Here is a 6214-nt window from a genome sequence, read left to right on the forward strand (position 1 = left end):
AAGCAAGATATAAAAAATCTGAGAAACACTTTTGTAGAGCGTTGCGACAGCTTGCATTCCAGCAAGTGTGAGTTTGATTTTTGAAGTATTGAGACAAAACATGGGGAAAACCTATTTTTGAAAGGTTATGCAAATTACCTGTTACGTGATAATTATGTAAACAATACAGCCACTGTGATTACCGAAATGTTCCCAAATATCTAGGCTTTCGGAAAATAAATCATGTACGGGGTTTCTGAGCTTATCAACTACCAGAGAATTGTTAGATTAAAGAAGTTGATCTCTTGTATTTGAACCTTAATCTGTGCTTGTATAGATTTTTGACAATTGATACAAATGTACATGATTCGAATAGGGTATTTGAAAGTTCAGATTTGGACAACAATTATGATATTCGATTTTCACCTAAAAGTGTAATTTCACTCTTCATGGTACAAGTAGTCTACAGGTAACTGTTAAATATTTTTCCCTGACAAAACTTGCTATATCTCTAATATGTAAGTAATAGGAATTGTTCATTGCCCTCAGTGAGCTCGATTGACAGTAAGACACGTTCAACCCTCAGAGTTGCCAAGGAAAGATGTTCATGTGACCGATAATTATACTTTTGTTCAGATTTACAGTAAATGACTTTAGAGAATGAAATCATGCAGCCAATCATCATCATCTCCCAGAATAGTTTTGAACACTGAAACTGCTTTTTTACGGGACAGATACTTATGAAAATTAAGTGACCCCCTCTAAGCTGTTTGAAAAATACATGACCCCCCCTTTGCCGTTTTAAAATTTCAGGTGACCCCCTTGATTTTGCCGGCCCACCCCCGCTGTAATAACTGAACGCTTCCTAATCTCAGTCTTCGGGTGATGTCATACACTTATATACTGCATTAAATGACCATTCAACGTCAACAAATTTGGACCTATTTTATTTTCAATGTGTCAGATTATTTAGAATATATATCATTTAAAATGACCGATTGCTAGTGCTTGGTTTAAGATTTTAATATATTTTGCTCTTAACTTCGAAAATGACCGGTGTATATTTTAATCATAAAGTCCTTCTGCTTCACCCAAATTTCTGCGTTAAAGTGCTACACCCAATGAAGAGCGAATACAAAATTTGTTGCCGGGATAGGAACTATTTTCACCTCCTTTTTTGTCTCCAACACAGTAGGTCTCATAGTTGTTGCTCGTTGACATTTCTATGACTGAAATGTCAGAAGTCATCCACTTTAAATTTGAAGTAGCACTCAATCTGATTCTGATCCTCGGGCATCAGGTGTGTCTGTAAAACATTCCACCGTTTCGATGTAGAGCCAAACAAGCACAATAATATCTTTCTTTCACTTTGTAAATATATTTTTCTTGCTAGTTTGGTTTTATTTGATATGAGATAAATTAAAAGCAGTTGATATGAAGGAGGATTATATAATTTTCGAGTTCTCTTTGATTATGCGACGCGCATTTTTTAGGCGATTCCATACTGGTATAGGTGGGGCAACCTTCAGAAATGAAGCAGACATTGGTCACAATATTAGTTTCGTGAGGTGGCGTCAAAAGGTTAGTTACAAAAACTGTAACTGCAATTCAAAACTACAGTCATTAACACAATATATTGAAGGAACGCTACTACGTTAGTAAGCATAAACGTAGTCTTGACGAAATAGGAGGTTTGCTCGTGCACTCAAAACCAAAATTTTAAAATTGCGACTGCATACCGTAACAAGAACCTGATATGTTCCTTAATATCTCCATGGTACTTGAAATCAACGCCAGATTGTACACGTCATGCTATTAACCTCGCAATATACGACTATCACCACATTTGGTGTACTGTCTTTTAAGTATGTATGTGTTTCTTTCCATAACACTTATGTTCTTTTGAAGTACGACAATTTTCCCGGTATTTTGTTTCAGATGATCATCATGGACCTTGTAACGAACACCTTGGTGTTTGCTTTCCTTCTTACATTTGTATGTGGTAAGAAATGACTTTATCACCTTTATAGAATGAATAAATAAATAATTAAATTAATGAATAACGTTTTATACCTTTATGTATAATTTGTTCTAGAAAGCATCTGCATTTAACAATTTCCGTAAAGTATGTTGATTTGCAAAGCATAAGCACACGGCGCATTGTTTACTATACGCAATGATTTTGACAAAATACTTGATATCAAGTTGTAAATAATAGAGTCAGGCGTCGAAAGCTTCAAATAATGAAGAAATAGATGATAATTATTAATGAGAACTATCGGAATGATGAACACATCCCTCTCAAAAGACAATTTCAAGTCATGGTCCATTGTAGAATTTATGATTTTCGACTGAACACAAAATGCTTTTGTAAAATGGAGATCCCTCTTCTATCTCTGTGATTGTGCAAATCTGATTGCAAACACAATTTTTTGCTGAGAGGCTGCTGTGACCTCATAGATGTCGTCTCTATTGGCAAAGGAACACTTTGTCATTGCAATGGTCAAAATTTTCTTTTGCGCGCTAAATCTTAATAACTAATACTAACGTTCTATAAAGAGCAGCATGGGATATATCTGCCATGTAACTTACACTAGTAATCACTTTGCTAGGACAAACTTTATACTCCTTTGTCATTTACGTCAGATTAGACGTAACCCTGAGATGCGGCGTTAACGATAGAGCATCTGCTAATATATCTTGTTTCCGAAATTTAACTGTCAAGTTACTCTAAATCACAACATTTCTACTTCCAAAGAAATTTTTGCTTTTTCAAAAAGGTCTGCAGAATTATCTGAATTTTTGCTTTTAAAATTTTTTTGCCAAATTTTCTGAAATGCCTTCTCATGTACTCAAACGTCATTCTCTTTTGTTCTTTTCGCAGAGAATGCTATCACAGGATGCAAAATTTAACTTTTCTTTTTGATACACGATATTAACTCACACTGATATACGTTCGATTTCATGATATTATATTGAGAAAGTTTGAACACGAAAATCATCATAAGCCGTCGCTGTTCGTTTGACAGAAAATTAATTACAGCACTTACCTTTCTCTGTTCTCACGATCAATATCTTTCAAAGAATCACACTGTTGGAGTTTGACCGGGTACGGGAGGAGAGTCTAACCATGATATGTTAGAAAGTCAACTTAGCAATGTGAAATGTGTAGGTTTGGTTCAGTCCACATACCAACACGAACTCCTTCATCCAAACTGAATATAAATATGTCTATTCATATTTTTTTTTTTATTTCAAGAGAGAAGCTCAGCTGTTGAATGTTACGAGTGTATTTCGCTATCAATATCGGACACTGACACCTGCGCTAATCCAGTAGATGGAACGACCCCCACCACAGAATGCGAGGGCGAGTGTCAGGTAAAGAGATGGGACAAAGGTTATTTACAAAATCTAAAGGCAACTCTCGTTTTATCCAAGCCGTGATTAAGTTCCATTCGAAATAACGTCATTTACTTCGCGGATCACTCTAGCTGTCGATGTACATTTTACCCCTTGCTCTTATCTACAAATCCTGTGTGTGACACAAACGTGCCAGGGTCAACCTGTGATTACGAGCACTGCCACATTGCTAGGAAAGTGTATTATGAATTGACTTATGGAGCGTTTATTTTTTATTGCAGGGTTGTATTGGCAAATTCTTCTTATGCATCAGTGAAATCAAGTGAACCCCCTACCCATTGCCCCAACAATTGATAAACCCCTTTTTAAGATTAGAAAAATTTCGTGACCCCATATTACTTAAGGTATTTATGATTTTGAGTAATAACACTTGCCACTACCGATGCATAGATACAACTTGATATATCATCAATACATTTCTAAAAAATATTTGAAATTTACGTGCGTTTTAAGATGTTTTCATTTTGGCAAATCATCTGTATGTTATTCAGATATAGTTTTTCTCATCTAAATACAACTTATCGTGTACTATTTTACAGGCATTGAACCAAACCACATACGTGATCATTTCCGTGATCTTTCTTGGACCACACATCCTGGTATTTCTGTTGACATACGTGTAACAGGTTGATTGAAATCTCTGTAACATTCCACAACATTTCCACCGGGCCTCACTTCCAAGAGAATTGTGCGTTTTCACATAGATGCATATTTACAGAGGAAAATTTTGAATTTTGAATTTACTCATAGCACCAAAAATGCCTGGATAGAAGGGGTCAAATAGCCATTTGCAGACTTAGGTACCCACCGCTCCTGGGGTAAGGAGAATCAAAGTGAGCTAAAGTGCTTGATCAAGGATTCTTGCCACAATACCACAATACCATAATGCTACCTGAAGGACAATTTACTACGTAGTAGTATCTAAACATATTTTACATTTCTAAGGGATAAATACTAAAAGGTATATTTATATATTTCTCCATTATTGCTAGTTGACACAAAAACAAGGTCATTTAAAACTCTTTCATTTATATTCCAGCCTTTTCGTGTATTTATCAACTGATAAATTTTGCACGCCTCTTTCTTGAAACTTGTCAGATATCAACAGTAGTGCTATTAACGAGCAAAAGGGGACCTTCAAATGTATGCAAGTTTTCAGTTTAACACATAGCTTGCACCTAATCATTGCCTTACCTCAGTCAAAGGCTGTTAGGTAATGTTCATTGCCCTAAGCACGCTAAATTTTCAAGACGAAAAGCTTGCATAGAGTTTCCAGGTAAACGTTAGCTAATACATGTTCTTTTTTATGTTCATTTATTAAGCCCAACCCTGCCTTAATAACTGAACTCTCCCTCAACCAAATGAATTTTCTATCAAGCGAAGGGGCTCTCTGTTCATCAGAGCCGAATACTTATCATTAAGTATGACACCGTATCAAAATACTTACAGTGAAATTCATAAAGAGGTTGTGTTAGAAATTATGTATTATACGAGTGCGAACGTATAATTTACACGAATGATAATAAAACCAGCAGCTTGGTTAACGATTATGCAAAGAGCTGTGCAATGTTCCACTTTCCATGACGATAACTGGGCATTGAATAAGCAAGACATCGATTTTAACACATATGTGTATCCTTTATGACGATTATTTTCGTGAACTTCTTTCAGACTATTTTCACGTACACGCTCAACTCGATTACAGCTGTTACGCGTGCATGTGTTTCTACATGCGTAGAAACGAAGCCAGTGTTCGGGACAGGTAAGTATCCAAGCAGTCATGGGTTTAGTATAGAGTGAACGGTACAGGCAATTAATCTAAAACGAGTACTGGGAGAATTTCACAACAAATGAAGAAGCAGGGACTAGAAGATTATTATGTTTTTCCTTTTTTCTGACCCTGTATTAAGATTACTTATGCAAATAATATTTTAGCAGATTGAGTAGTGTAATCTTTGTGTCAAGTATACGTCATGGAGCGTTTCCAGACAATGATAGTAGTGGGCTGTCTTGCCATAATGCTTCTGTGCGCGTGTTTTAAGGACATAAAGGGGAGAGAGAGAGAGAGAGAGAGAGAGAGAGAGAGAGAGAGAGAGAGAGAGAGAGAGAGAGAGAGAGAGAGAGGGTTTGCGAGTGAAGTCAGAAACCACCACTTATGGAAATGTTTGTTAAGCCAGACTTCGATACAAAGATGGTCATTAGCATGAATTATTTTCTACACAGGTTTCGACACTAAATGCTGCAGTACAGATACCTGTAATAGTGAGAGCGCTACATCCCCAGGTGAGAAAGTTTTAAGAACTAGACTCCCTTCGGTTAATACTCTCTGTCACAGGTTTAAACATTAAGAAAAACATTTCCTTACACAAATCGAGCCCCCGTTTTCAGTAAGCATGTTAAGTTAGTATTATGGTAGTGGGCTTGTATAATCTGTGTATCTGTAAAAATCCATTTACCGTAATCAGAACATATTTATGAATCCCTTTAATTAGGAGCTGTACGTTGCCGACACAGTTTTTTTTTTCAAAGAAACATTTCTCATCTAAGATGACAAGTAAACCCCCTTATACTATATATTGTAAAAAAGCTGAATATTTAAAGTTTTAGTACAGTAGCAATAATTTACTCGAAGGATGAAAGTGTGTACATTTTGGGTAAAAAAATCTCAATTTGGTATTAATGACAAAGTTAATTTAAGTCAAATTGAAAAGCAATTGCAATTGAAACGCGTCCCAATGATTTTAAAAGAGATGTTTGACTGACCCGCGTGGTTCACAAAATATGTAAGTAAGAAAACTGACCCAGCAGATTGATA

General features: G+C 35.9%; 1 long non-coding RNA gene across 1 annotated transcript; it reads left to right on the forward strand.

Annotated features, from left to right (window-relative positions):
* Positions 1 to 3243: 3243 nt before the first annotated feature.
* Positions 3244 to 5687, forward strand: LOC139126314 (uncharacterized). The gene is made up of 3 exons (XR_011550525.1): positions 3244 to 3357; positions 5071 to 5161; positions 5623 to 5687. It is a non-coding gene; the product is annotated as an uncharacterized lncRNA (long non-coding RNA).
* The last annotated feature ends 527 nt before the right edge of the window (positions 5688 to 6214 follow it).

This window comes from Ptychodera flava (assembly GCF_041260155.1).
Source record: "Ptychodera flava strain L36383 chromosome 3 unlocalized genomic scaffold, AS_Pfla_20210202 Scaffold_27__1_contigs__length_13241970_pilon, whole genome shotgun sequence".
Classification (NCBI taxonomy): domain Eukaryota; kingdom Metazoa; phylum Hemichordata; class Enteropneusta; family Ptychoderidae; genus Ptychodera; species Ptychodera flava.